This window comes from Pseudoliparis swirei, chromosome 16 (assembly GCF_029220125.1).
Source record: "Pseudoliparis swirei isolate HS2019 ecotype Mariana Trench chromosome 16, NWPU_hadal_v1, whole genome shotgun sequence".
NCBI classification, from domain to species: Eukaryota; Metazoa; Chordata; class Actinopteri; order Perciformes; family Liparidae; genus Pseudoliparis; species Pseudoliparis swirei.
The window spans coordinates 20,170,297-20,179,958 of NC_079403.1; the positions used below are offsets into that span (position 1 = coordinate 20,170,297).

A 9,662-nucleotide genomic window follows, 5' to 3' on the forward strand; every position below is an offset into this window, starting at 1 on the left:
ATCATCTTGCTTCGGGAAACTCAAGTCGGGAATGGAGAAGCGTTACAGCGGTCTTTACCATAACTTATAATAAGTATAATACTCGGCGGGCCGGATTAAAAAGCCCAACGGCCGTATACGCAAAGTTTGGAAATGTAACCCTCCATTTGATATATCTCTGCAATTTATTTACAATATTGAATACAAAAAAAGATAAATTAACTAAATTAATCAGTTTTTTAATTATGAAGAATCAGACAGCCACAGTGAGAAAAAAATAAATTATGTGTAGAAAGATGTTGACGCGTAAAGAGGAATTTACACCCGTAATATGTAGCTTAAAACATAAAACTACAGATATGACTTACCTTTTCATATCTTTTGAGCAGACTAGTTGATGCACCTGGAGATCTCTTTTCTTGCCTCTTACTTGTTGACACCTTTTGAGTACTCTGAGAAGGCTCGGATGTAGATGGACCCTCACCGTGCTCCCCGTCCAAGACTTTCCTTCAGATTTCTGAAGCTATTAACAATAAACATCAATCCAACGGGATCAGGTCAAAACTGAATAATCAATACAGCAGAAACTTTGATATTTGTAGGTAGCAACATTTCTTTTTTCACCTCATCAACCAACAATGTCAATAACCGTTTTAATACTGTCAAAGATAATTGTAAATTAATGTAAAATCAAAGCTACTTGGACATCATTAAGCATTATTCATGGCTGTGACATATCATATGGTATAAGCATTTCCTTTAGAAAGAACTTTAAAAGTAACATTTTGACTACCTTGCATCTCCACGGCCAATCCGAGTCACCATAATTATAGGTGACCTCCTCTCCTTGACTGATGTCTCGTGTTGCAAACAAACACAGATGGGGCTTCCCTTGTATGTTTAGGTACTTCATCTTGGCATTGGGGTTGACATTATTATCGTTCACAAGTCTTCCAAGTGACCCATCCTCTTTTGCTGCATCAAAACTACAAAAACAAAAGTATATCAGTTTCATAACAGTAAATATATAAAATAAAGGCAAAGTGTCATTGAATTTGGATTAGACGAAGCATTGACACAATACGCACCACCATAGTTTTCCATTAAAATAGAACTCGAACATGAACACCTTCAGGCAGTCGTGATGAAGTCTGTCTCCGTTCACATTCTTGCTGGCTTATTAATTCACCTCTATATTCCAACAGAAAGTCTCCCTTTTCAAATAGAGCAGAGGTGAAGATGCCACGACCTATTCCACACAGAGAAAAAACGTTTGTTAAGTTTATTCCTACTTTAATCATGGTTACAAAATTAGAACATTCAACTTACCTTTGAAGGCATTGATGTATTTGATGTCAAGTCCCACTTTGTCCCCTCCAGTATCAATGTAAAAGTTGGCATCAGCCTTTGGATTTAGGCGTCTTCGGTGCATATTCTCTTGCTGAAATGACCAAAGAAGATGGTTGTCAGGATTATTATCTTCATTTATAGAACATGCATGATCAGAACATATTCTATAGCCATTTAAACTAGTAATAAACTTGGATAAAATAAGAAAATGAATAACTGCTCCATTCACATTTTTATTTGACACTGCTTCACAGATTTACATATTAAGAATATCTTTAGACTATCTAAGATTAACTGTAGAAGTAAGGTAAGCCCCTTGCTTTGTTTGTTTCTTCCAAACCTGTCTACATGGACTGCTAATCATCCTCTCTGAAGGCCCAGAGTAAACATACCATCAACATTAGCTTAGTGCTAGCAGCTCAGGGAGCAAGCTGCAGGTGATTCAGTCAAGACTGGTGAGGAGATGTGTGATGTAAGCTACAATGGCATGCTAACGTCAACCTTTTACCTTGTATCAAGCCACATAGTATGTTCACTAGCAAGCTAACGTTAGCAAACGAGCGCTAGCTAGCATTAGCACGTTCGCAAGCTAGCAGTTAGCACGGTCGCTAACAGCAGCAAGCTAACACGCCATGTGGCTCGACACAGGCCGTGACAATGATAAAGCACGAGATAACACGAGCTAAACCACCACGTGAATCGACTGTCCTTAACCAGAGGGCCTGCTAGCATAGCTCACCTCACTCATCTCCTTCAGTCTTCACCACCTGGAGCTAGCTCCGTTTTATACTTACACATATAAATGACACGTTCTCATTTACTCCAGTCTTAACCGAATCACCTTTAGCTAGCTCCGTTTTATACTTACACATATAAATGACACGTTCTCATCTACTAGAGTCTTAACCGAATCACCTGTAGCTAGCTCCGTTTTATACTTACACATATAAATGACACGTTCTCATCTACTAGAGTCTTAACCGAATCACCTGGAGCTAGCTCCGTTTTATACTTACACATATAAATGACACGTTCTCATCTACTCCAGTCTTAACCGAATCACCTGGAGCTAGCTCCGTTTTATATTTACACATATAAAAGCTTACCTGGTGGTGTTTAATCCTTCATCCTTCATCGGTGCATGCTCTCTGCCTGTCTGTTTAAAGGTCCACGCACCTGGTCCTTGACGTTGGTACGCCCCCCCCCGACGTCACTCCCACGCGGGGAAAAACAGCCAATCACAAGAAAGGGCGCGAATTGTCACCGTGTGTATCGAAATGTGTATCAAACTGCACCAGCATCCTCACGCCGATAGATGTCGCTGTTCTATACACTGGGATACACAAAAACTAGGTCAGGTGGTAAAAATGGACTTTGCACGAAAAAGAGAGGGTATGTTAGTTAGACAGTTTTAAGACGCTTAAGCTCTTTGTTTTAGCCGGACCTCGGCATGGTCCGGCTAATCCCAATAAGTCCGGCTGTTGCTGGTGTGTATTCAGGTGTAAAGTCCGGACATACCATATCCACCTACACACACACACACACACACACACACACACACACACACACACACACACACACACACACACACACACACACACACACACACACACACACACACACACACACACTGGCCCTTTGTAAATATCCTGGGAACGACCTTCTCGCCACAGCGCATCCCACCTAGGAAGAGATAAGATTATCTTAGGAAACTCCCCAGCTCAGTCAAGGAAGCTACATGTGAATTCCATCTTCCTTTCTCACACTTTCACAACATATGCACTCATTGGCAGACGAGAAGAACCAATGAAGGAGCGACAACGGCGGAAGCAGAGGACCAAGGGCCAATGAGAAAAACCCACCCCTTATCTCCTGACCAATCAAAACTGGTCCGATCGGCTATCTAAAATGGCCGAACACTCCGAACCGGCGTCCTTTCTCCAGCGCTGAGGCCATCGGTCAGAGCTCAGGAGGGGGGTCCATGCATGATGTCTACTTGTATCCTGATTTCTGAATAAAACGCTTATAGATGTAACGTAGAAGTCTACCGCTCTTTCTTCCAGTGAGTGTCGTCCAGGTGGTGTGTCGCTGTCCAACTCCAACAAATGGTAGCAGAGCGATGGTTGTGAAAGCCGGTCCAGAGACCTGAGGAGGACGAGCACCTGAGACCCCCGGACGGACCACTGCTTTCAAGGCCCACTCCAAGAAACTGATCAAACACCGGTGTCAACAAAAGGTAAAACTGAACCTGTTTATTTTCAAATCAGTCAAATTGAATACTCCAAAATTGATCAGGAGTATTGGAAGTGAATATTGAAACTGCAGAATTTTTTGACTTGATTTAAAATTAAAAAATAAAGCGTAAAAAGGGAAATCACGATACAGTGTGACACTGAAGTCCTCTAACATAAGTGAGGCCAGCGATTAACGCTGGAGAGACGACCCCATAGCTGGGGCCGCGTAGGCTAAAGTCCTCTAACATAAGTGAGGCCAGATTAAGCTGGAGAGACGACCCCATAGCTGGGGCCGCGTAGTCTAAAGTCCTCTAACATAAGTGAGGCCAGCGATTAACGCTGGAGAGACGACCCCATAGCTGGGGCCGCGTAGTCTAAAGTCCTCTAACATAAGTGAGGCCAGCGATTAACGCTGGAGAGACGACCCCATAGCTGGGGCCGCGTAGTCTAAAGTCCTCTAACATAAGTGAGGCCAGCGATTAACGCTGGAGAGACGACCCCATAGCTGGGGCCGCGTAGTCTAAAGTCCTCTAACATAAGTGAGGCCAGCGATTAACGCTGGAGAGACGACCCCATAGCTGGGGCCGCGTAGGCTAAAAGTCCTCTAACATAAGTGAGGCCAGCGATTAACGCTGGAGAGACGACCCCATAGCTGGGGCCGCGTAGGCTAAAGTCCTCTAACATAAGTGAGGCCAGCGATTAACGCTGGAGAGACGACCCCATAGCTGGGGCCGCGTAGGCTAAAGTCCTCTAACATAAGTGAGGCCGGCGAGTAACGCTGGAGAGTCGACCTCGAAAGGAACCGGGGCCGCGCAGTCTAAAGTCCTCTAACATACGTGAGGCCAGCCATAAGGCTGGAGAGACGACCCCGAAGAAGTGTGGGCCGCGTAGGAATTAAACACATGTGTATGTATAATCTGTGAATGAATGTTGAATACCGGTGGTGAATAAAAGTTGTCAAAGTGGAATCAACAGAGCAGAGTCGAAACCTTACGGTGTCAACGCAAGCTCTGGTCTGTTGAATTGCACGAGTGATAAATAAGGATTTAGTGTTCCGAAAGACACTTTGTCAAGTAAAGAACACATTGTATGGCGATTATGTAGTTACGAGTTTGAGATTGAGGAGGATACTGAGAAACAAAGAGGTAACTCCGCTTAACACGCAAAAATACAAGAGCAGAAAGGAGGGGGGACAAGCAGAGAGCTGCTGCGCGTCCCCACGGAGGGCACGCGCCTTCACAGACAGAGCAGCCCTCCCCTACCCACTTAGCTGCGCGCGCCGCTTTTCACCTGGCAGCCACTCAGAGCGAGACAATAACAGAGCAGGACAGTGACGGAAGAATTCCTTTTGAAGATAACTATTAATTGATAGAGTGTGGGACCATCATCTTTCCTTCTGAAACATAGTTTTTAATAAGTACGTATTTTGATAATATTAACAGAAAACGGACATTTGCAGATACCCAGATAAAGATAAAAGAACACAACAACAACAATTAGCCCCCTTCCTCCCGTCTACCCTCCCCAACCCACACGGTCCCCAAAGATGAATCCCCAGCCGTTGAATAACGGGGGGTACGGACAGACTGACGACACACGACACCATAACGACTCCAACTATGTACCTGGTAGAGGAGACAGGACAACAGGCCCGTACTACTGCTACAACTGTGACAAGCCAGGGCACTTTGCCAGAGACTGTAAGAGGTCTAGAGGTGGCAGAGGAAGAGGAGGAAGAGGAAGATACAGAGGAGGAAGTTATGGAGGACCTGGAGGTTATAGAGGACCCCAGGGAAACCCTGTTCAACAACAGCAGCAGCCTCCACAGCTACAGACTCCCCCTCAACAGCCCCCCCCCTCTGCAGCAGACAGCAGCACAACCACAATACATCATAGTCTGTATCCAGCCCCTCCTCCAAATCCATAAGCACTGATCTATCAACAGCCACAGCAAGCCACGTTTGCACCGCTTCAAGCTTAGTTCCCTCAAACCATATGTCCTGCAACAGGTGGGTCAGCAGCCCATAAATAGGGCCCCACAACAGAGAGATAATATGCATAAAAGAAGCCCGATCAGGAGTAAGAAGAGTCACAACTGGGGCAACGGAGGCTTTAGACGAGTATTAATAATTTTTAATTATAGTCAGGCTGGACATTGGGCTAATTTTTGTCCTTATCCACCACAGGGTTAGCAGTCTCAGTCAGGACCGCTTCAGTGCTCCCATAATGTCTAACCCCGCCATAACAAACACCCAACACATAGCCACAGCCACAAGGCAATAGTGATCCACGGCACCAGGCCCGGACCAGAGACACAACATTAGGCGTGCCCAGATCCAACAGCTGACAGCGAACTGTATCCACTGAACAGAAATGTGCCACGCCCACTAGTCACCCAATGATTCAACTGGAGACTAAAGAGACACTGAACAGGAAGCAAAGGGTCCGGTGGGACAGAGTAGATGATGACGACATCACACCTCTGCATGACAACAGCCAGCAGTGGAGACTTTGGTTCAAAGTCCTGCATCCCGACTCGCCACCAGGGGACCAAAGACATTGTGCCCTTAACTCCTCCTTGATACAAGATGAGATCTGAGATCCTGAGGGACTGCCTGCAACACAAGATTGAGGTTCATGAAAACCCAACTGTGGAGGCTTGGAGATCTATGCAGAGAAGCAAGGAGTAGCAGCGGCCGGTGAATGAACACCAGAGCTGCAGATTCTATGCAGTCGTTGACACCGCAGCTCCACGTCACAGTGTTGGTCCAGAGTGGAGGCACAGAGAAGAACAGTGGTGAAAGCAGAGGTTGAGGCTACGGACTGGGTGCACAAACAAAATGAACACTGGCATTACTCCACATTTGAGAACATGTACAGAATTGCACACACATCGGAGGTCCAGTTAGTATTAAGAGACACATGTTTAGACACATGCTTAGACACACACATAGTAGAGAGAACACTGATCATGGGGACACTGACAACATGCTAAACTTATTTCCAGACACCTTTAGGACTGAAGGGTGAACTGATGTGTGACTGATTCCGATAGCTCCCGTAGAGATAGAGTTAAAACCGCGTACGATTCCAATTTAATCGTCACCAGCATCCCTTAAGGATGGAACAGACTGTAGATATATTTTTTAAATCATAGAATGGTTGTTATAGGCAAGTGTACTGGAGAGGACGAGGGCTCCCTGGAATACATTAATTAATTAATTTCCTAAACTTGGAAAATGGGCCTTAATTTGGGGCCAGTAAATAAATTTGTAACCTGTTCTTTACTAATTAGGCCGACTTATTATGACATTCCTTACCCAAGCACAATGATGACGCTGTGAGTTCAGACAAGACATGGTTCTCCTGCATTGACTTGACAGACGCATGCATTTTTAATTTTATTTCTCTCTTTTCTTCTAGAGGTTGACTGTTTATTAATTCAATTCAATTCAATTCAGTTTATTTGTATAGCCCAATTTCACAAATTACAAATTTGTCTCGGAGTGCTTTACAATCTGTACACATAGACATCCCTGCCCCAAAACCTCACATCGGACCAGGAAAAACTCCCAAATAACCCTTCAGGGGAAAAAGGAAGAAACCTGGAGGAGAGCAACAGAGGAGGATCCCTCTCCAGGATGGACAGATGCAATAGATGTAATGTGTACAGAAGGACAGATTTAGAGTTAAAATACATTCAATGAATATGACAGAGTGTATGAATAGTTCATAGTAGGCATATTCCACGATGGAGACCTCCACGATCCATCAGGCAGATGGCGGTGGGGAGGAGGAGGAGTGGGCGAGTCTCAACAGTGGGCGGAGTCTCAACAGGACAGTGGCGTAGTCATGAGCAGGAATTCCACGACCCAGGCGATCCATCAGGCAGATAGGATCTATGCCGTCTCATAGGGTCCGATGACCCCATGAGACGTGAAGTCAAAAGGACTCCGGGAGGAAAGCAGAGTTAGAAACGTGTGTTTGAGAGATGAAAATTCATCCTTAAGGAGAGAAAAAGAGGAGATAGGTACTCAGTGCATCCTAAACGTCCCCGGCAGCTATAAGCCTATAGCAGCATATCAAGGGGCTGGACCAGGGCAAACCTGATTCAGCCCTAACTATAAGCTCTGTCAAAGAGGAAGGTCTTAAGTCTACTCTTAAACGAGGTGACTGTGTCTGCCTCCCGGACTGAAATTGGAAGCTGGTTCCATAAAAGAGGAGCTTGATAACTAAAGGCTCTGGCTCCCATTCTACTTTTTAAGACTCTAGGAACTACAAGTAGTCCCGCATTTAGTGAGCGTAGCTCTCTAGTGGTTGTCGGACTCGGTGCACGCCGAGAGAGCCACCCTGCGAGCGACGGAAAGAAAATGGCGCAAATCGAATCAAGCGAAAGACCTGCTCTTCTATCAATCTCTCCTCTCCTCATTCTCTACCTCTATCTCTGCAGCCAAAAGCTCGTTCTACCTGACCAAAATTCAGTCTTCCTTCTCTAACCCCAAAAAACTCTTCTCTATCTTTTCCAACCTCCTTGATCCCCCTGTCCCCCTCCTCCTTCCACCCTTTGCCGAGCCACTTTGTCGACTACTTTACAAACAAGATAGACGACATACGCTCCTCCTTTACTGATCCATCTTCTATCACCTCACCAACACTAACTTCTTCATCCCCTCTTTTTCCTCTTTCACCCCCCTGTCTCCCAATCAAGTTCTCAGCTTGGTGCTCTCCGCCCGTCCGACCACCTGCGCCTTGACTCCGTCCGTCTCCCATTCTCCAGGCTATTGCTCCTGATCTTCTGTCCTTTCTCACCCATCTTATTAACAGCTCCCTCTCAACTGGCTGTTTCCCCAACTCTCTGAAGGAGGCGAGAGTCAACCCTCTCCTGAAGAAACCCACGCTCGACCGTCTGAAGTCAGCAACTACAGACGGTCTCTTCTTCCTTTTCTCCAAAACTCTGGAGCGAGCTATCTTGAGCCAAGTGTCCTCCTATCTCCACAGTAACAACCTTCTTGACCCTCACCAGTCTGGATTCAAGGCCAGCCACTCAACAGAGACTGCCCTCCTTGCTGTCTCTGAGCAGCTTCACACTGCTAGAGCAGCCTCTCTCCTCTGTCCTTATCCTTCTCGACCTTTCTGCAGCATTTGACACCGTGAACCACCAGATCCTTATCTCTTCTCTTCAGGACCTGGGGATCTCAGGCACTGCACTCGCTTTTCTCTTCCTACCTTAAAGACCGCACCTACGGGTAACTTGGAGAGGTCTGTGTCTGGTCCGTGTCCTCTCGCTACTGGGGGTCCTCAAGGCTCCGTCCTGGGTCCCTCCTCTTCTCTCTGTACACAAATTCTCTCGGCTCTGTCATTCGTTCGCATGGCTTCTCCTACCATAGCTATGCCGATGACACCCAACTGATCTTCTCGTTTCCACCGTCCGAAACACAGGTGGCGGCGCGAATCTCTGCCTGTCTGACTGACATCTCTCAGTGGATGTCTGCTCACCATCTGAAAATCAACCCTGACAAGACCGAGCTACTATTCCTTCCAGGGAAAGGCTCCCCCACCCATGACCTGACTACCACCTTCAACAGCTCTGTGTTGGCCCCTACCCTGACTGCCAGGAACCTCGGGGTGACACTAGACAGTCAACTCTCCCTGACGGCCAACATCGCTGCGACGACGCGTTCCTGTAGGTACATGCTGCACAACATCAGGAGAATACGGCCTCTTCTTACTCAGAAGGCGGCACAGGTTCTGGTCCAGGCTCTGGTCATTTCACGCCTCGACTACTGCAACTCCGTGCTGGCTGGTCTACCTGCTAAGGCCATCCGACCTCTGCAGCTCATCCAGAATGCAGCAGCTCGACTGGTCTTCAGCCTCCCGAAGTTCACCCACACCACTCCGCTCCTCCGCTCTCTCCACTGGTTACGGTGGCTGCCGCATCTGCTTCAAAACACTGGTTCTGCCATACCGTGCTCTGAACGGATCGGGCCCCGTCTACATCCGGGACGGTCACACCGTACACCCCGGCACGTTCGCTCCGCTCGGCAACAGCCAATCGACTTGTGACTCCTGCACCTCGAGCTAATCACTCGAAATCCAGAC

The 9,662-nt window shown here is 46.7% G+C and overlaps 1 long non-coding RNA gene across 1 annotated transcript; it reads right to left on the bottom strand.

The window, feature by feature from the left end:
* Nucleotides 1-478: 478 nt before the first annotated feature.
* Nucleotides 479-1,132, bottom strand: LOC130206483 (uncharacterized). Its single transcript, XR_008834120.1, has 3 exons — nucleotides 1,068-1,132; nucleotides 773-965; nucleotides 479-502 (listed from the first exon to the last, which is right to left on the bottom strand). It is a non-coding gene; the product is annotated as an uncharacterized LOC130206483 (long non-coding RNA).
* Between the last annotated feature and the right edge of the window lie 8,530 nt (nucleotides 1,133-9,662).